Genomic DNA, 22,985 nt, shown 5'->3' with positions numbered 1-22,985 from the left:
TCATCCTAGTACATCTGGGTCACCCTTGATGTAGCTTCCTTGTACAATATCATTCATCACGAGCACGGTCTCACAGCAGTTGAATTCTTTCTTAATTCCCACTCTTCCCTTTCCCCTGCACATATTGCTTTTTTATTGGATAGCATCAGATTTTCACTAACACACAACTATTTTCTTTTTGATCAGCAGTTTTATCTCCAAACACGTGGGACTGCTATGGGGACTTCCTTTGCCCCCTCCTACGCCAACCTCTTCATGGGTTGGTGGGAGATATCCCACGTGTTTGGAGATTCTAATCCCTTTAGGCATCATATAGACGTTTTATAAATGCTATACAGATTACCTACTTTTGATCTGGAGTGGTGGGGAGGAGGACCTAAATAAGTTCTTCGAGTATCTGGCAGACAACACACTGAATCTCAGATTCACACATTTGTTTGATATGCATCAAATTCAATTTTTAGATCTCAATTTATATATTGATATCGAGAATAAGATACAATCTGATATATTCAGAAAAGAAAATGCCAGAAACTCATTACTTCATGCCAGAAGTTGTCACTCCCGCCCTCTGGTCAGAGTTATCCCAAGGGGACAATTCCTTCGTTTACGTCGGAACTGTTCCTCTTTGGAGGACTTTGTACACAGGGCAGATGAGATGATGGATAGATTTCTGTCAAGGGGGTATGCCAAAATGGATCTTGATCAGGCCTTTGATCAAGCTCTCAATACTGAAAGAGATGTCCTAATTAATATGGATAAGAGTCAATCCAGACAAGGTGGACCTACCGAGAGTACCGATGCACCCTACTTTATTACTAACTACAGCGAACAAGCCAGTGCGATTAAATCCATAATTTGGAAACATTGGGGTACATTATCTTTGGACCCAATGATACAAAAAATGGTTTGCACTGGCCCTCGTGTAGTTTTTCGTAAAGCGGCTACGCTAGGTAATTTCTTGTCACCAAGTATGCTATAGCCCAATAACCCAAAGAAAAATAGGTTATCTTTATTTCCTAAACTATTGGGTTCATACAAATGTGGCCGTTGTAAAATATGTCCTAACATGAGTAAATCAACACATTTTTCTAACCGTGATGAGACACGCAGATTCAAGATCAAATCATTCGTTTCTTGTCAGACAGATTTTGTTGTTTATTTGTTGAGATGCGGATGCAGCAAACAGTACGTTGGCTTAACAAGTAGAGTCCTCAAGATTCGTATCTTAGAGCACTTAAGGCTTATATGTAATCATGATATGTTGCATCCGGTATCTTTACACTTCAACACTTGTCCATTGGGTTCGGTGGGTTCCTTGCAATGTATAGCCATTGAGCATATTCCTTTACCTCCACGTGGAGGAGATCGGATCAAAATCTTGCACCAGCGAGAAGCTCATTGGATTTTTGCACTGAACACACTGCAACCCAATGGACTTAATGCAGAATGGGATCTGCGTTGTTCCTTATAATATCACATGTATTTCTTTATTAATCATATTGCTAGGGTTTGCTGTGTTCTCGCGTTATTTTATTATTAATTATTGATTTTATTTATCATGGGTTTAATGTAAATTATCCTCCGCATTTGTATTTTCTTGTGATTTTTTTCTTGTGCTTTCTTTCTTCCTGGTTCCCCCCTTTTCCCCCCCTCTTTCCCCCTTCCCCCCCCCTTTTCCCTAATTGCTCTTTTCTTTCTTTTCCTTAGTCTCTTTGCTGATCATCCCTGAATAACACACTATGATCCAGTTCCCCAGTCCTTACATACTCAATAGGTTATTATTAAAGTTGAGTGGACTTAGTTACCCATTCATAGGGTTTAATGATTTAGGGAAGCTGTGGGACGTTGTTTAAAGGTTAATATCAGGAGTGCAGCATTACTGTGGATGTTGCAATCAGGTTTTAGATACCCCAATTGTGTTTATGCCTTGTAATAACTTTAGCTCTAAAGATGTGATCCACTATATAATATTTTGTGGGCTCTTTATGCTTACACATTACATAAGTATAACTTATGATCAGTGCTATGAATGTATAAGGGGAATTTGCTATGAAGGGGTTAACAATAATCCGTTTTTGCAGGCTTTTTTATTATAAATGTTCAGGCTCATACCACGTCTCCCCACTCCAAGACGAAGCGCTGTACTAGAGCGTGAAACGCATTGAGGGGGAGATCGTGGTGTAGCCTTGTGTGTCATGTGCAAATAAAGTTTTCGTATTCATCCGGAAGCAGCTTGGATTCTTGTCATGCGCAGTTGCGCCGGAACTTCTTTCTTTCCATGAAGATGAAGGTTACCTGATGCTGATCATCGCAGAGGATGGAGGCGGATTGCAGTGGATGACATCGCTGGTCAATAGCTTCCTGATACTTCGGTATTCGGAGGGTGAAGACTTCTAAAGGTAAGATCAATATTGAATGTATGTAAATGTCTTTTTTCAGGTTTTTTTATTGGAGGATTTGGCCCTCCACCGTACTGAGGTGTCCCTGGGCACCCAACCACCCTGGTGTCCACAGAGTCAACCACCCACCCAAGTGTGTGAGACAGTGCTGCCCACTAGAGTAGATGTATAGTTGGTGCACATGGGAGGTGAGGTACCTGCCAGGTGCTCCAGCACATGGCGCACCGACAGAGAGAAAGACAGGATCCGCTGTTCCAGCGATGGCGTCGTCCACGATGAGTCCGCCTCCACATGGGGTGGTGTCCGATTGAGTGTCCCACCATGCAGATTTTCTCTGTGTCTTTGAGTGATGGTCTGGTCCCAGACCACAGACTGCAACTGCTGCGCAGCTTCTGCTGTGTCCCTGACACTATGGGGCCGATTCACTAAGCTCCATTACGGGGCTTATATCTCCTGAAGTAGGGGCCCCCCGGATCTTAAACCAATGCGGTTCAGCTCAGGAGACCCCCTGCACATCTACACTAGTATTAAAACACCAATACCAATAAAGAATAATTCATTACCGTAGTGGATAGCCGCTATAGTAATGAAGATGCATTAAAGTACCTTTTAATAATAGTGTGCAGGAGCAGGGGGTCCCCTGAGCTGAACCGCATTGATTAAGGGCTCAGGGACACCCTGCTTCCCAAGTTACAGGCCCCGTTATGGGGCATCGTGCCAGTGTCGGCGCCATCTTTATAGCATCCAAGACGCGACGTGGGCTCTATAAAGATGGCGGCGACACTGGCATCCGATGCCCCTTACCGGGGCCTGTAACTCGGGAAGCAGGGGGTCCCTGAGCCACAAATCAATGCGGTTCAGCTCAGGGGACCCCCTGCTCCCGCACACTATTAATAAAAATACATTAAAGCAGCTTCATTGACTTAGCTGTCATGCGCTTCTGTGTGTAAAGGCAGATGCACCCTCAGGGTGTCTCCAGGCAATGTAGCTATGTGGGAGGGAGCTATGCGTGGCCACTGAATTGACCTGTGCAGGGGGATGTCTTCTTACCTCTCCTGCACCGTTGGTCTGGGACCTGCTCTCCTCCCCAGCTACTGCGTGCCGCCGTCGGTGAAAGTCAGGAACGAAGAGGTGAAACGGCGCTACTGCGCATGCCTGAAGAAATGAAGCTCCCGGATGTTCTTCTGAAAAACTTTATTGACCACAACACAAGGGCTACACCGCAATCTCCCCCTCTACGCGTTTCACCCTTACAGATAGGGCTTCGTCTCGACGAAGCCCTATCTGTAAGGGTGAAACGCGTAGAGGGGGAGATTGCGGTGTAGCCCTTGTGTTGTGGTCAATAAAGTTTTTCAGAAGAACATCCGGGAGCTTCATTTCTTCAGGCATGCGCAGTAGCGCCGTTTCACCTCTTCGTTCGTTCATTGACTTAGCACCTATCCGCTAAGGCAATGAAGGGGTTAAGGCATAATAGCATGTTTATTGGGGACAATTGCCCCCAATAAACATTGCTATATACAACACAAATCCCCACCCCCTAACACATACACACTACAATAATTGGCAAAATTACTATTATCCACATATATAATAATAATGCATTTGCCCATTAAATATACATTAATCACAATAAATATAATAAATACATTTTGTACTCACCCTTGTCCGGCACCCACGATGAAGGCCACCCTCATCTTCCTCACCATCCATACACTCGGGTGCTGAAAAATATACACAAGAAGAAAAAGAGCCAAACTAATGTCCCCTAACCCATTAATGACCTTAGCGGTTATTAACCGCTACAGTCATTAAGGGGTTAAGCCACCCTTCACCCATATATTTGTACAGTGGCTTCATCATGTATGTATGTATGGTATGTATGGTATGTATGTATGTATGTATGTATGGTATGTATGGTATGTATGTATGTATGTATGTATGTATGTATGTATTGTGACATAGTCCAAAGATTTTAGGCAGCTTTCTGCCCCATTTTAGGTCAGAAAGTGCAAGAATAGTTAAAAATAATCTATTCCACAGCTTCACACTAACTCAGGCTGCTGGATGGAAAATCCAGACCACAGATTACAATGGGTCTAGTTCTCCCTCACCTGCTCTTCTAATCACTTGCACAGGTATTTAGAGCAGAGAGGTTTGCATTTCAGTCTCTCTCCTTAGAGCCTGGGGGCTGGGGGTGTCGCTGCTACCCTGCATCCAGTTTCGGGGTGGACGGCCCCTCCAAGTATCACAGTACCAGAAGATTTGCCTGGACACTTGGGACCGAGTTCCCACCACGAACAGATAAGACAAACAAATATGTATTGCTGTTTCTAAAAGACTATGCTGTATCTAGTAACCCTAAATGAGAGGGCATTGTTTTAAGCTGGTGAACCAGGTTAGTTGGCCCAGCAGCAGTTAGAGGCTGATTATGATGTGTAGTTAGATCCCTGAAAGGGATAGGATTTTGTTTATATAATTTGGTTTCTTGCTACTTGAAATAACAGTGTGGGAAATACTATGACACTGATATAAGTGAACCGCTGAATGAAAATGTCTGAGTGCCTCTAACCTACACATGTTAAACCTGCAGTACCTTACTTGGATGAAAATAAAGCAGGCAGAAGCCTGAGTTAAGCAACGTAATACTTTGCATGTTCCTGTTTGTTGTATAATTAACCCTAGAAGACTGTGTCGGGAAGAACCCAGACAGACGGCCGCGCTACAAAAGGGGGGCGTTTGTCACAGGTATGTATGTATGTATGTATGTATGTATGTATGTATGTTATGGTGGGTAAAAAAAGTGACAAAAACCCTCCACAGTAAAGCATAAAGCAACTGTAAATATTACTGTATGTTCATTTGCATGTCTTAGACAGGTCTGCAACCCGGTCTTTCCCCATTATCGCCCAGCATACAGCGCTTCCACTGCAGCAAGGGATTCTGTGAAATGACATGCAAATGAGCACTCAGTGCCACCTTTTGTCTCAAGCTCGTATTACACAAGCAGATCCTCAAGCCAATGCATGCTGTCTTAAACACAGCTTTTAGACAGAGGCTGGGATGAGATGCAAAGCCATTAAACCCACTCACAGACATGTTTCAACCTTGATGGGTATCATCAGTGTGAGGTTGGTTGTAATGGCTAAGCTGGTTTTGAGACTATAAACTAGGTAATCACCACAATTATTAAGGTTATGGTGAGTAAAAAAAGTGACAAAAACCCTCCACAGTAAAGCATAAAGCAACTGTAAATATTACTGTATGCTCATTTGCATGTCTTAGACAGGTCTGCAACCCTGTCTTTCCCCATTATCTGAGTGCTCATTTGCATGTCATTTCCCAGAATCCCTTGCTGCAGTGGAAGCGCTGTATGCTGGGCGATAATGGGGAAAGACAGGGTTGCAGACCTGTCTAAGACATGCAAATGAACATACAGTAATATTTACAGTTGCTTTATGCTTTACTGTGGAGGGTGTTTGTCACCATAACCTTAATAATTATATATATATATATATATATATATATATATATATATATATATATATAAAATTCCATTTATTATGTGCATCAATACAATCCACACAATGATAAGTAATTAGCCAAGTTACCGATGGATCCGTTCTCCTGTGATCGATTGGCGAAGATTCGGCTCGGGTGTTCACTAAATGGCTGTCAGTGCAGCAGAAGAGGACCAAAGATGCAAAGTTCTGTGGGGAAGATCATGTGACCAGGCAATTACTAGATACAATTGGTGCACTGCTAGAGAGAGGGAAGGGCTGAAAAAGGGGTGTGCTGTTTCAGAAGAGGAAGCGGATGTGATTTTGTAAATGATTGCTATAGAAACAAAACATGCTTGTTACATTATAATAATAATTAAAAATGTCATTCTGAGTTTTGTTTTTTTAAATGCTACAAGTATTTTCTCATAGTACAGAATTGATTTAAAACAACAAACACATGTGTTGCTTGGTCTGCAGCTTTAAATCCTGCTGATATATGAGGGAATGTATTTTGGCATTTACCAATTCTCAACTCACTGATGCCTTTTTAATGCCTTTCTAAAGTGCTATCATGTCTGATTTTTGCATTTGCTAGTTTTAAGGCATAATGTTTATTTGTTCAATTGCAAACAAAATGTGAAAGCAACTTGTGCATTTGCATAGAAAATTAATACATCACTGAAGCCTATATATTTACAATTATTTAAAAGACTGCCAAATTGGTAACACTGCTAAAGCAGTAATTTTATATCAGACTTCACCCATAATATTTCATGGTACTGGTATAATTTTCAAGCCAGTCTTATATTTATTCTGAATTATATTTTTCCTATCTTGCCTAAATAAATTGTGCATATTAATCACAACACGCTAATTAGAAGCAATTTATAGTTGGTACTGTAGCTACAGTACTTTAGATTTTTTTTTTTATTATTTGAAAAACAGATGTTCCTCCTACTATCTTGATCAGTTGTTTGTGCTCTAAAAGTCCTTGACAAACACCCCCCCAATATTTTACATGTGCAATCATGTTTTGCCAGATAGCATTAGTTAGTTTAATCTAACAAAGATCTAATTACAATTAACCTAACATAAATATAATGTCTATATTGTTGCAGAAGTTAAATGATTTTGACAATATATTTTGCAAAACACTTTGCTATGGAAAATAAGGCGTTACACTAAATAACTGTATCACATTACTGTAGCAATTTTATTTCATGGCACAAAGTATTGATGGCAGCACAGTGTTTAAATGATGTTCATGTTGAATCATTGTGATGTTTTTTTTAATTTAATTTAATGAAGGAGCCAACATAGGGTAATATAGGTTTCATAATAATGGTAAATTGGAATGGGAAGGGGAATGGGTGCTCTTGTATCAGCTTTAGAGCAGATTATATAATAGGGTGCAATGGGACGAGGGTACAGTTTTAAACAGATAAGAAGACAGAGTCCCCTTGAATGTACTATCAAATTAGTGTGTAATAAGGATGGTGATTAAAACACTTTAATAAGTAGTTACAAAAATAATTTAAAGATTGGTAAAGAGGGTAATACAATAGTTAGATGTATACATACAACAAATTTATGTGTACAAATACAAATGTATCGCAGAAATGCTGTCACTTCTTCTATTGTTGTGAAGGTCTTTCTCTGTTTAGTGTATTTACACCATGTCTATTCCAATGGTCTCTAAAGCCTTCACTACATACTGTATATTGTTTTATCAAAATAGCTCCACATCAATCATATTTGTCCATATGGAGCATAAGGAGACCTAGGTAGATAACAGGGGCAACACGAAGGAAGTGATATACTTGGATTCCTAATTACAAAACAAAAGGAGTGCAAGAAAAAGGCCATAAATTTGGTCCACCGTACTCAATCCCAACGTTGAGATATACGATTCCTCTTCCCAGAGTGAACTTGTACAATAACGGCCTTATTACATCTGATCACGAGGTGAATCACAGTGGCTCTGTTAAGTCCATGCACCATTGATGTATAACATGGTTTGTGGATATCCATATAGTATAGAACAGGGTTTCCCAAACTTTTTTTTCCGTGACCCGGTTATTTTTTAACTTCTCCTTCGTGACCCACTAAAATTTTTATCGCCTATACTGGCCTATAGGGCCTGCACAGACACACACACAGCCACTGAAACACACACACAGCCACTGATACACACACACACACAGCCACTGACAGACACGCAGCCACTGACACACGCAGCCACTGACACACACACTGATACATACACAGCCTCTGATACACACACACGCAGCCACTGACACACACACGCAGCCACTGACACACACACGCAGCCACTGACACACACACGCAGCCACTGACACACACGCAGCCACACAGATATACACACACACTGATACACACACACACACTGATACAGATACACACACACACACACACACACACACACACACACACACACACACACACACACACACACACACACACACTCGCTCTCCCCTATACCCACACACACTCGCTCTCCCCTATACCCACACAGACACAAACAGTGAATTACAGGCAACGACGGATGTGAGTGACTGGAGAGGGGACCAGGGGCACTTGGGTGGGTGAGTGGGAGGGAGGGAGGGGACCAGGGGCACTTGGGTGGGTGGGAGGGGACCAGGGGCACTTGGGTGGGTGGGAGGGGACATGGGGCACTTGGGTGGGTGGGAGGGGACCAGGGGCACTTGGGTTAGGGGACCAGGGGCACTTGGGTGGGTGGGTGGGTGGGAGGGAGGGGACCAGGGGCACTTGGGTGGGTGGGTGGGAGGGAGGGGACCAGGGGCACTTGGGTGGGTGGGTGGGCGGGAGGGGGACCAGGGGCACTTGGGTGGGCGGGAGGGGGACCAGGGGCACTTGGGTGGGCGGGAGGGGGACCAGGGGCACTTGGGTGGGCGGGAGGGGGACCAGGGGCACTTGGGTGGGCGGGAGGGGGACCAGGGGCACTTGGGTGGGCGGGAGGGGGACCAGGGGCACTTGGGTGGGCGCGAGGGGGACCAGGGGCACTTGGGTGGGCGGGAGGGGGACCAGGGGCACTTGGGTGGGCGGGAGGGGGACCAGGGGCACTTGGGTGGGCAGGAGGGGGACCAGGGGCACTTGGGTGGGCAGGAGGGGAACCAGGGGCACTTGGGTGGGCGGGAGGGGGACCAGGGGCACTTGGGTGGGCGGGAGGGGGACCAGGGGCACTTGGGTGGGCGGGAGGGGGACCAGGGGCACTTGGGTGGGCGGGAGGGGGACCAGGGGCACTTGGGTGGGCGGGAGGGGGACCAGGGGCACTTGGGTGGGCGGGAGGGGGACCAGGGGCACTTGGGTGGGCGGGAGGGGGACCAGGGGCACTTGGACCAGGGGCACTTGGGTGGGCGGGAGGGGGACCAGGGGCACTTGGGTGGGCGGGAGGGGGACCAAGGGCACTTGGGTGGGCGGGAGGGGGACCAGGGGCACTTGGGTGGGCGGGAGGGGGACCAGGGGCACTTGGGTGGGCGGGAGGGGGACCAGGGGCACTTGGGTGGGCGGGAGGGGGACCAGGGGCACTTGGGTGGGCGGGAGGGGGACCAGGGGCACTTGGGTGGGTGGGAGGGGGACCAGGGGCACTTGGGTGGGTGGGAGGGGGACCAGGGGCACTTGGGTGGGTGGGAGGGGGACCAGGGGCACTTGGGTGGGTGGGAGGGGGACCAGGGGCACTTGGGTGGGAGGCAGTGATTGGGTGGGGTGACTTACCTTGCCGCCCCACCCAATCACCGCCGGACGCTTTCCCGTTCTCAAGCGGACATGTGTTGTAACATAATAGCGGAATTATATCCTGATAGTTTAAAAATTTTAAAGTAGGCACACGAATTATAGCCTCATAGTAACTACTGCAGCTGAAAACTGTAACCAACACATATGAATCTCTTGCCCCCCTCTATTTGTACATCATGACGTCAGCGAGCACGTACCACCGACGTACGTTTCGCATCAACACACTTCTTCAAGGATGGACCTGCATAGTCAACGGAGGCGATATACCACGTGGTACACTCACAATCCCATTGGTTCCTATACCATGTGAAGGCAATTTTTTTTAAAGGATGTGACAACACCCTTAAAGATGGTCACATCCTTTTTTTAAAAAATGGAACATGTCACATGGGGAGAATCCGATTGGCTGTAGTACCATGTGAAGGCAGCCATTTTGGAGATGACATCACATCCTTAAAAAAAGGGGGGGTGCGCAGGCAGCGTCATGGAGGATGGGAGCTCTCTGATTCAGGTCTGTGAGCTCCACATCGTTCACGGAAGTTATAGCCCTCCAAACCGGCTAAATTTACTTTAAAAGACCTCCCCCTGCTAGAGGAACCTGCAGTGATGCCGCTCAGGAAGGATAGGAAGTCGCAGCCTGCACCAGTGACCCCTTTTTCTCAAAAAACGGTCTCTCCGGTTGCCGAAATCCAACATGGCGTCCGTTCATGCACGCTCAGCAACAACAGCCTTAGCTTCAACAACAAGGGGAAAACTTTACTGAGCCGGACCAAGAACAAGATACAGAGGAAAATACCCAAATCACCCCAAAAGCTTTGAAAGAGCTGTTTAAAGAGATGCGGGGTGTTTTTCAAGTGGCTCTGGATAAGGCTGTTGCTGAATTTAAGGCAGATCTGACTTCCCTGACGGAACGAACAACTCAGCTGGAAAGTAAACTTGAAGAATCCCTGCAGAGTCAGGGCTCAATGGAAGACGGGTTATTTAGACTTAACGACGAAATCAGGAACCTGAAAGAAAACGTCAACGATCTGGAAAATTGGGAAAGAAGACAACATCTGCGCCTCCCCTCCTTCTAAGAGGATCGTAGTAAGCCATCAGGACCAGGTAACAACACCGACACACACACACACACACTCCATTTCATACATTACAATAAGCAGAGAACTAGACTTAACACATAATCCATGACTAATCAATTATCTATACAGTAAATGTAGTCTCTCTCTGTAAAGGGATTAAACTCGAATAGTAAAAGGACACTAGCCCTGTGAGAATTTAAGAAGATGCATGTGGATATAACCAAGACACACCTAACACTTTTAGGGGTACCTACCCATTATTCTTCTTCTTTTACCAAGAAGAAAAGAGGAGTAGATCTTTTGTTAAAACAAGATGTCCCATTTCAAATGGAATAAATAAAAAGGGATGAGGGTAGATTTATAATGGTGAGGGGTTTCTTGTCGTGGGTTAAGTTAATTTTAGTGAATATATATGCTCCGAATGATCAACAAATTGAATTTCTGAAATCAATTGTAGAAGAAATTGGGGAGACCACCCCAGGGGATATAATACTAGGCGGTGACCCTGAACCCTGATCTGGACAAGTCCTCATCACCAAATCAAAAGATAGCGAACAATGTATTTAACAAATCAAAAAGCGAACAATGTATTTAACAAATCAAAAAGTATTAGGAAACTCACAAAATAATTCACACTCGAGGACGCTTGATGAATTAAGAATAAAAAACACAGAGACTGTACATTTTATCCTCCCCTCACAATATTTATACAAGAATTGATTATATATTTGTCTGCGAATCTTTTGGATCGAGTCGCTTAGACAAATATAGGCCCTATAACATGGTTGGGCCATGTGCAAGGTTTTCTTGTGGCATCTAAAGGGTCGCTTTTGAATCAGACTGGGATCAAGGAGGAAATAGGGAATAAATTGGTAGATTATTTTAAGTTAAATAAAGGTTCGGTTGAGAGCCTGACCATTCTCTGGGAAGCCCTATTAGAGGTCAATTTATCGCAATAGCTTCATATAGGAAAATAATAAAAAATCTCAACCAGGGAAAGTTAACAGCAAAAATAATTGAGTTAGAAGAGGAACGTAAAAACCACCCATGCAGGAAGTTTGAAAAACTTCTACGCAGGCCAGAGAGGAATTACATAGACTAAGATTGGAAGACACAGAAAAGGCACTAAAGTGGACTCGTCAGACCTATTTTGATAAGGGTAATAAAGCAGATACGTTGCTTGCAAGTAAGTTTTTAAGAGGGGTTCAATCTAAAATACAAGTCTCAGCGATACGACGGGGTAGCGTGAGGTCACACATAACCCTTTCCAAATTGCCGAGGAGTTTTCTAAATATTATAATAATTTGTATAATCTGGAATCATCAGACCCCAATTTTAATAAAGCATATATACAACAAATAGCTATTTACAGGCTTGCAATTTCCCAAAGTTGTCTGTGGGAGAGTTGGAGGGTCACAATGCTAAAATAAATATTTTATAGTTATAGAGGTTATTAGAGGTTTGAAACCCTCAAAAGCCCCAGGTCTGGGTGGATTCTCAAATTTACACTATAAAAAATATTTTGCCATTTTAGCTCCATATTTCCTAGATATGTTCAATAGTTTTTTAATGGGTTCCCAGATCCCCAAGCAAATGTCAAAAGCAAATTTGGTAGCGATACCTAAAGATGGTAAAGACCCAATGAGTTGTGCAAGTTATAGCCCAATTTAACTTCTTAATACAGATTTAAAAAATTTAAGTCAAATTCTGGCAAATAGATTATCAAATTCTTCCCCGCCTAATACATAATGATCAGGTAGATTTTATAATCAAGCGTTAAGCCTCGGATAATACACCTAAGATTATCAATATAATAGATTATATCAATTTTTCTAGACCCAAAGCAATGTTATTGAGTTTAGATGCTGAAAAAGCGTTTGGCAGAATTAAATGGGATTTTCTAGATAGAACTACTGCAAGCATTTGTTTTTTTCTGGTCCATTTTTAAAAGGGGTCCAGGCTCTATATGACTCCCCAACTACTTCTTTAAAAATGCCAGGTTGGGAGTTAAACCAAATTAAAATCAGGAATGACACTAGGCAGGGTTGTCCATTATCTCCTACGGTTTTTGCATTAACAATTGAGCCGCTTATAACTAAAATTAGGAAAAATCCAAATATACAGGGTATTAAAATCTTTCCGGAAAATTTCAAATTATTTTTGTTTGCTGATGATATTATTCTGACAATCTCTAACCCCTGATTTCTCTTCCCAATTACAAGAAGAGCTTTCTGGGTTTGGCTCTCTTTCGGGTTATAAAATTAATTCTGCCAAGTCAGAGGCACTAAATTTAACTTTATCAGACATTGAGGAAAAACGAATTAAATTAAATTTCAATTACCATTGGAATACAGCAAGATTTAAATATTTAAGGATCTTTCTTACAAAAAATTACCAATCCCTTTACAAATACAGTATAACTACCCAGAGCTTTTCACAAGAATCAAACAACATCTTTTAATATGGAATGGGCACTAAATCTCCTGGATCGTCTGTATTATATCAGTTAAGATGAATGTTCTCACGAAACTCGTAAATTGTTTTCAGACACATCCGGTCTCTATCCCGATAAGATATCTAAGGGATTTACCGAATAAGATTATGCAGTTTATTTGGGGTAACAAAAGACCAAGAGTTGGGAGATCAGTTATGCTTACACCCAGAGAGAGAGGAAGTCTGGAGGTCCCTGATATTAAGAAATATTATTTAGCTTCCCATTTGAAACAGATCATTTTTTGGCATTCTCAGAAAAACCAATACAGGTGGGTAGATTTAGAAAATATATTTAACAGCTCAGCGGCACTTCTGGCCTTTTTGTGGAATAATACGTTAATAAAATGTTCTAGACAAGACCTTTTTGATTCGACGGTAATAAAATTCTCTCTTAAGATTTGGCATTGGGTTAAACCTCAATATCAGTTATCAGTTTCCTCAAGATGTACCCCCATTTTTGACAACCCTGACTTTGGTCCGGGATGGTTTACTGGCACTTTTGATGTATGGAAGGCTAAGAATATTAGAGATGTGGGGGATATGCTATTTAAAAGTAAACTGTTAAACTTCGTCGACTTTTGTCAGAAATACTCTTTCACTGGCTCTGATGTGTTTAGATGTTTACAAGTTTGCCATTATCTTAGGCAGTTGTCCCCGGGTGGGTCTTTCCCAGATAGCTCTGTATTCAAAGAGTTATATAGAAAGAGAAATTGTCAAAGGGGACTCATCTCAACTCTGTACCAAGTTCTTATTTATCAGGAAATTAATGTCTCCTGCACCCACGGTTATATGGGTCCATGACTTCCTGATAGAGATCTTGTGGGAAGACATTTGGGACAATGCAACGAATACATCTATATGCACAGTATCTAAAGAGAATATTTATAAAGTTATTTTTAATGGTATCTGACTCCTCAGAGGTTGAGGCAGATTTACCCAGGGGCCACGAATCTTTGTAGGAGAGGCTAGGGTGGTGTTTGGTGATATGACCCATATCTGGTGGCTCTGCCTAAAAACACAGAGATTTGGGGTATTAGTGCAGAATTTGATACGAGAAATAATGGAGATAAGAATCCCTCTAGACCCCTTTACAATGGTTCTAGGGAAACCCCTAGATAATTTAAACCAAAATACATGTAAATTATTATTACATATTCTGACCACAGCGAGACATGCAATCGCAGGGGCCTGGAAAAAGACCCAACCCCCTTCCAGGAGAGAGATTATTTTTAGAGTAAATGAGGTCCAATCAATGGAGAAATTGACAGCCTATGGAAGACATAACACAAGAAACATTTACAAGGTTTGTGAGCCCTGGTACTCTAAGAGGAATCTGTAAATCTTTGAATCAGTGTGGGTAGAGAGTTGTATCCTCTCTCACAGAGTTGATGATTGTGTGAAGTGAGTGGTGATGTGGTCACTCATCGACAACATATTTTATGATACCTGTGTTAAAAATTGGTACTTTTTCCTTCCCCCCCTTTTCTATTTTCTGTGTCCCTTTCTTTTTGTCTTTCTGACCCTAAAATGTGATGTCACAGGCCTTATAGAAGACCTGTTCCATCTCATTTTAGCTTAAGAAGACGACGAGACAACATCTACCTATGGATTTCTATGGATTACAAGTAAAGAAGATTCAAGATTGAAGAAAGAAGATTTTACCTGGTGCTGAGGATGGCAGTGCAGGTGGTGAGCTTCCAGATACACAGGGAATCGGAGGATTAAGACATCTAAAGGTAAAAAAAAATATTGAATGTATGTAATTTTTGTTTTTCAGTTTTTTTGATTGTATTTTTTAATTTTTATATTTTTGCTTGCCCATTGACTGCAAATGTATTTATCTGGGCCCCTTTAAGGTATAGATAAATACAGTGACAGGCAATGCATTTTTTGACAAATGGTTGTTTTTAATTAATTAATTGTTATGTTTTGTATTTCTGTTTATTGTTTTGAGGTAATTGTTATGTATTTGTAGGGCTTGTTTTTATTTAATGTTTGGATTGTTTAGGCGTTTGATTTCTTTTATTGTTCTGGTGTTTAGGTTTTTGATTTCTTTTATTGTTCTGGTGTTTAGGTGCTTGGGTATTTTTTATTGTTATGTCTTTTTGGTGCTGTTTTTTTTAGGTTGCCTAAATTATATGGGCATTATGTACCACTTTGCCAATCAATGCATAGAGGGTGGGGGTAGTTGTCCCAGGATGGGTGTTTAGGCTGCCTGGGTGAATAGCTGTTAATAACCGCTAAGATGATTAAGGGGTTAGTGGCCATTAGATTGTATTTTTTTATTGTTGTGTTCCTGCCAATGGAAGACAAGGATGGGGAAGAAGATGAGGACGGCCTTCATCCTGGCAGGGGTAAGTAGAAGTTTTATTTACTTTATGCTGTCTGGATAATGTTTTCTTTTGAATGGGCAAATACACTATTATCCATATCTGGATAATAGTAATTTTACCCATTATTGTATTGTACTATACTGTTATGGTTGTTGGGTGTAGAAGGGGGCCCATTAATTCCAGTTGAGGTTATCTTTGCTCCCATTGAGGGCATAGGTAACCACACTGGTAATGAATGAGTGTATTGGCTAGTATTGTGGGTAGCAGGGGTTGGTGAAGGTGGCATTTGGCCTGCGTTGGGTGTTTATGCTTACTGAGTGGGTAGCAGGAGGGGTTAACCCCTTCATTACCTTAGCGTTAGTAACCGCTAAGGTAATGAAGGGGCTAACTCCTACTGCAACCCCCCCATGCCCCCTCGCAAAGCCTAAACAGCCAAGGCAAGCCAAATACCACCTTCACCCACCCCCATGACATCACTTCCGCATGCCTCTTAGCTGTAATCCACATCAGTAAAGTTTTATTCCCAGAAGCTTTTTGCCTTTAGAACCAGTGTCCTATCAAACTGCAGGTACATAGGTTGTGTTTATCCAATTTGCCACATCCATCGTCATGACGTCATCCTTTGGGATTATTTAGCCCCATCACCTCACCTGAGAAGACCATTGCATCCCTAAGGAAGCTCATCATACGAGTGAAACGTTTAGGGTGGTTTTACACATGCACCCACTACTGCCCCTGTATCTTTGGAGAACATCACCAGAGCCTGATGTCAACAAAAGTCCATTAATTGTATTGTTTCACAGACTCGGGGATCCCAGTAATGTGCACATTATTTCTCCGTGATCTATTTTCCAGATCATCCATTTTTTCCTCTAGGGACTGATTTTTTCTTTTTAAAGTCTGCATTTTTATTTGCAGTACTGCAGAGTTTTCCTCCAGGTCACTCACTCTATTTTCAACCTCCCCTATTCTGGTGCTCTGGGAGGTGAGTTCCCCTTTAAGATCTTCTATGACTCTCTGCAGCTTCTCAAAGCTCTTAGTCAGAGTTGGCATGATTTCCCTCCCCACAGCTCTGGCCACCTCACCATGCTCTCTCTGCTCTCTGTGTCCCTCACTCTGCTGTGGGTCACAGACATCCTGCTGATTCTACGCATGCTGCTCCATGAGGTCAGCAGCCATCTTGGATTTTTCCTTTTTCTTCTCTGCCCTCTCAGGACGTTGCTGCTGCTCTGGAGGCATCTTGGATTTTTTATTAGAGATATTTTTCCATCCAGCTCACTTGGGACCCTTTCCTCTCTCCTTGCCTGTCACTTTTTGTTCAGGTTAGTGCTGTTTTGGGTGATTACTAGCTCAGTTTCTGCAGAGCTCAGCACTCTGCTTTCACTTTGCCTAGCACCAAAACAGAACCCCCCCACAATTTGTTTTGGGTAATCTGACTTTAAAATACTAAGGAGCCTCTCCTCTAGCTTTCTCTACTCCTCTGGTGCCTTTTTTTGTGTGTGCAGATTATTGCCTTTTTGGTTGCGATCTGTGGAGCCTTCACAGAGCTCAGTCTTCTGCTGCTGCTCTGTCTGGTGCCATACCGGAAGTCCCGGTATGCCAAGACTGTGGCACCTACTATCTGCGGCCTGCCAGCCCATTGCCACCGGAGGTATGTGTGCCTCCTTCAAGAGCCGTTACCCCGACTGGTGCTTGCTTTTTAATTGTGGTTTATTTCTTTAGCTTTTTAATAATGGTGTTTATTTTGAGTCTTCGTTTGTTTATTTATGTTTTTTTGTGGTATTTTGATTTTTAATTCTGGTGCTTATTTGGTTATTGCTTTATTGATGTTTGTTATTTGTGTTTACTTTTTAATTGTTGTTTATTTGATGATAGTTTTTATTGAATTTGATATTGTTGGTGGTTGTTTTTTTTAGGTTGATCATTGACTATGATAGTGTTAAATCATGCCCATATTATATGGGCATGATGAACCACTGTGCCAATCAATTGGTTTATTGGCATTTGGAATGTGTATATTTTTTATGTAATGTGTTTTATTTTGGGCCTGCTTTTTTTAAGCTTCCCTATTTATTACTATAGTGGCAAAGCATGCCCATATTATATGGACATGCTGTAACGCTGTAACACTGTGCCAATCAATTGGTAGCTGGGGAGGTGTCTCCGGGTAGGGAGGGTGGGTAGTGGGGGAGGATGGTTAGCCCCTTAATTACTATGGCGGTAACTAACCACTGAGGTGATTAAGGGGTTAGGGGCCACTATATTGTATTTTATATTGTATTGTTGATGCCCACAGAGGACAAGGACTGTGATGAGGATGAGGATAGCCTTCATCCTGGTAGGGGTAAGTGCCAGTTTTATTTACTTTATGCTGCTGATTTATGTTTTATTTTAAATGGACAAATGCACTATTATCCATATCTGGATAATAGTAATTTTGCCATTACTATACTGTATGTACTGTATTGGCGGGGGAGGGGATATTCATTTGAATGTATTGTATTTGGTTTTTTTTTATGGACAGGATTGATATTGCAGGCCTGCGGGGGCCCCCGGACTCCCACGGGCACCACCCGAAGAGCCCCGCCAGCCTCTGGTATCAATCATGTGCAGAAAAAATTAATGCTTTTATGCGGTGGCCCCGGGGGGCGGGTGGATGGTGTATTGGTGGTTAGTACATATTGTAATGTTTATTGGGGACAGAGGGGGTGAGTGAAAGGCCAAGTACCCCCTTTACTCACCCCCTCTGCCCCCAATAAACCTGCTATTGTGCCTTAACCCCTTCATTGCCTTAGCGGCTATCTGCTAAGGTAATGAAGCTGCTTTAATGTCATTTTTACTAATAGTGTGCGGAAGCAGGGGGTCTCCTGAGCTGAACCGCTTTCATTTGAGCCTTGGGACCCCCTGTTTCCCGAGTTACAGGCCCTAGTATGGAGCATCTGGTGCCGGTATCACTGTTTTTAACTCGGCCGCGTCACGTGACCAGGGGATTTAAATAATAATAATAGCATGTTCTTGTATAGCGCTGCTAGTTTTACGTAGCGCTTTACAGAGACATTTTGCAGGTCCCTGCCCCGTGGAGCTTACAATCTATGTTTTTGGTGCCTGAGGCACAGGTGACATGTCCAAGATCACAAGGATTAAGCCAAATAGTTTTAACCGCTCCTCCTATTGTAGAATGCAGATACAGTAGAGGCAACGCTTATTCTAACATTTGCCTTAAACTAGCCGGGTTACATTCAGGGTATGTGCTGGGTATGTTCTGGGCTAGTTTGAGGCACGTTTAAGGCATTTCTGCATTGACTAATGACCCATAGGATTAACACAGCAGGGATTGAATGGGACTGCCAGGGACCCCCGCTGTTAATCTGATAGGCCATTAATCAATGCAAAAATGCTGGGGCTAGTTTAAGGAAATGTATTCAGAATGTACCTGGGTGTACCTGGGTCTTTTGGGGAATTGCCACTGGTTTTTGTTAGAATAATCGCTGCCTCTACTGTAATTTATTGATCAGTAATAGGGTGCATGAGGAAAATATATTGGCATATACAAATTTTATCCAAGAAGGACAGAAAGAATTCCTCTATTTGCACTCTCTATCATTTTTGTAAAAAATACATATATTCTTCATTACAGGCTTTTAAATCGGTAAAGACTGTTAAAACCAAAAAATAATAAAATTTTATTACATCAAAAAAATTAATTAGTGACTCTGTGAAACTTATAAAGGTTTAAAAATCCTGTTCACAAAGGGAAATGGTAGTGGAGGACTCACTATTGTATTTCTGACTATAAAAACACATTAATATGTGTGTCTGTATATTTTTATATATATCCACTCCGACAGCTCAATATTGTAATCAGTCAGGTCTAGATCTATGCCTGTTCAGTATAATGGTAGTAAATAAACACTAGGTACAATGCACATTTCTATGGTCAGTTTCAAATTCAGGATACTGAAAAGTAAGTAATATATATGCATATAGTTCTAAGTATGACGTTTTAGTAGGCTAATAGCCCTCAAATCACACATCTATGTATAAATTCAGCATCCATAAAGCGCACACACACATATATCTATCTATCTATGTTAATGTTCTATGTGCATAATTGTAAGTTGGTAGATAATATAGAGCAATAGTGTGTTATGCGTTGATAATCTCCGCGATTTCAAGGTGTGCAATACCCAAAATAAGTTTTATATGTAAGGTCACGGCGGACCTAAAGATATAATAGTCCCCAAACAACTTCCATTGATATGGTCACAGCGGACCTCTATTCACTTAGTCAAGGGGCTGCCATGTATCAGACACGGTATACAGAATCCCCGGAAGGTGTAGTATCTTTACACCAGTATACTGGCCGTATTTCCTGGAGTGAGCTGTCGTCCCTCTGTGACGTCAGGACGTATGACGCGTTTCGCGTGATTGGACACGCTTCTTCAGAAAGGAGGAGTCTAACTCCCGATTGTATTGCCTAGTTTTCATACCCTCCATGGCTTTAGGGTGTATCCTCCCATTTTCCAATCAGGGCTGAAGGAGGTAATGAATGACTGATTATGTTCGTGTGTATTATTTTAACGCGCCATTTTGGTCCTGTCTAGGATCAAGGGTTGCTACCCTGGAGGACAGTGTTGAGGACATTGTGGTTATGTGCGGTGAAAATGGAGAATCTGCTTGCCAGACGGTGAGCTACAACCCAAAATCTACCTCAGTTGCTATTGTGAGTGGCCGGGCAAATCAAGATGGCGGCTCCCGCTTCCCTGGGAGACCGTGTGGGCCGAGTGCAGAAAATTCTGCAAATGTTAAAGTTGCAAGGAGTTGGCCGGGATTGGCGCCAAGCAAAGAACCCCACCCTGCTGGGGGGTATGGCGCGAAAGCTGTGGCCGTGCCCTCATGAATTGTGACGGGCTCAGAGCCAGTGCTGGAGCACCCAGTGAATCTGTGGGACCCTCCCCTAATCTCTACCAGGGGGAGTGGTTTCCAATTGTGCCAAATGAGAGTGGAGCTGGCGGAGGGAGAAGTTAACAAACTGACCCCTGCCCTTCAGATGCGAGGAGCTGGTGAACAGGAAAGACCACTGCAGAAAGTGTCCCCTGTACCCAGCATGGCCAGCAAACAGGAGAAAGAGATGGAAATCTCCGCTCACCCCTATTCATTACCAGGAGGCTTCTTGGTGCTCAGGGCGGGTGACAAAGAAATAATAAAATGCCTCTGTATGCAGTGCCGACTACCGGGTGGCATAGCCAGCACAACGGCTAGGTGCCCCCAATGTGGCATCCACTGCCTATGGGCCGTGCAGCCCTTCGTGCCAGGGCAGACCGTGGAGGCGGGAGCAGACACAGCTAAGCCTTGCCCTCGGTCAAAGCAGAAGCTGTCGATCCCGGAACATGGGGACCGTTCCTGATGATCTCGACGTAGCTTGGAGAGAAAGGGGCCTAAAACCGCAGTGAGAGCCTGGAACCTCACCGTCGGTCACCTACGGGAGTGCCAGTCCCCGAGTTGGAGTTCGGCTCCTCGGACGAGGAACAAGCGACCTCGTCGTCGGTGGTGATGCGCCTACCGGCGGACCACTACAGCGGTGCTGTGAAGGAAGCAGGCCTTACCTGTGCCACTGCGGAGCTGAGTCCGGAGGTGCCGAGATCGCCTGTGCGGAAGCAACCGGAGAGAAGTCCCACGGCCGTGGTGACTGGCAGCGCAGACGGAGGAGAAGAATCTATCCCGGGCCGATGGAGCGGTGAGCCACCTCCATACCCTCCACAGGCGCCGGTGGTGGTGACGGCGAAAGAAGGCCTAGCCCAGGCCCGAGCGGAGCGGAGAGCTGAACTTTCACTTCCGGCGGCGGATGTCGTTGTGGATGAAGAGGTTCCGGTGGGGAGCCCAACCCAAGATGGCGGCGGTGAGTCCCGCGAGATCGACGACTTCACATCCGGCGGACACAGCGGAGCCGAGTGGAAGATGGCCGCATCTTTGCATCCACAGAGCTGCGCCAGGTCGCCTGGGTCCGGGAAGAGCTGGCAGGCCCTGCGGAAGCCTGGAAACAAGGGAGCGGGTGAACTGGAAGGCCAGTCCGATGGCACCGGGCAAGGTAGCGAGAAGTTGCGGGTCGTAGCCCTGCGTTTGCCCACAGCGTTTCCCTATGCCCAACCCCCGGCCATAGTTAAGACACCTGCCCCTGTCACTTCCTCATCTGTGTCCTCGTCTAGCCAAGGGTTGTCTGGGGAATCCCGAGCCACTTCCGAGGAACGGACTGGGGAGAACCTGGACTGGGGAGAGTGTTTTACATCTGATGATGGGTCGGGAGGGGGGAGGTATATGCGGAAGGTATCATCATGTCTTAGTGAATGTACTAGTCTAGCCAGTGTCAACAGTAGGCCTAAGCGTTTGGGATCGAATTCCAGATCCACTGGTACATCCGGGATATCATGTGGGGGGGAGCTCGAGGACAGTGAGGGTCCGGTGGCGGTACCAGAGAGCATCAGGGAGAGAGAGACCAGGTGGTGGGCGCCACTGTTTGAGGGGTACGAAGCTTGGCTGGACCGCACATGCTTTATTTTCAGGAAAGAAGGGATCGTAGATTATTGGTGGGGAGTAGGGGAGTTCACGGAAGAGGAACGGTTGGAGGAGCTCAGGTTGAGATGGCATGGTATACACTCAGGAGTAGTGGATGCCAAGGGAACAGCCATATTCAGGGACCCCGTTGACCCAGACGAGCCATTGTTGTGGGTACTGCCAGGCAGGGCAGGCAACAAGAAATTGATTAGAACAAGTAGGGCTGAGAGGGCGATAGTCACAAAGTACAAAAAGTTTCATGGGTTGGAGTACCCTTATGTGCCGGAGCCCTTGATGCAGGAAATCGAGAATGGGAGAGATGCGTGGCTGAGGGAGACCATTGAAGACAACTTATGAGTTAGTCTGGTGGGTACGCTGGGTACAAAACGGAGGAGAGAATCACTCAGTTGATGAGGGTGTGGAGTGTTGGGCGCAACATATATATGCACCGAATGGAGTATAGGCCAGAAAGTGGGCCGCCTAGGGAGTACAGCGTAACCGTTAAAGACATAACTGGTAGGGAGGTGCAGAAGCCAGACCCTAGGCACTACTATTAGGTAGTAGATGGGGATTCTCCTTAGGAGCAGTGCGGTCTGCTGGTCAGCAGGCACTGTAGGGTTATCATGTTATACGATAAGAACTGTAATGTATTTTTATATATATTGTTGTTATGTTTTGCAGTGCTGCCTGGAAGAGGGTCCTGCAAATTTAGATTCCAGCCGGGTCGTTGGGGTTCACCAGGGGGAGAATGTAGCCATGTATAAAAATGGTATACAGTTCTTTCTCATGGTGGCAGTAAACCTGGTAAGTATGCAGGATTGCCAGCATCAATCATGGAGGTTTGCCCTC

Source organism: Ascaphus truei, chromosome 2, assembly GCF_040206685.1.
Source record: "Ascaphus truei isolate aAscTru1 chromosome 2, aAscTru1.hap1, whole genome shotgun sequence".
Classification (NCBI taxonomy): Eukaryota; Metazoa; Chordata; class Amphibia; order Anura; family Ascaphidae; genus Ascaphus; species Ascaphus truei.
This window is presented reverse-complemented; position numbering follows the sequence as displayed.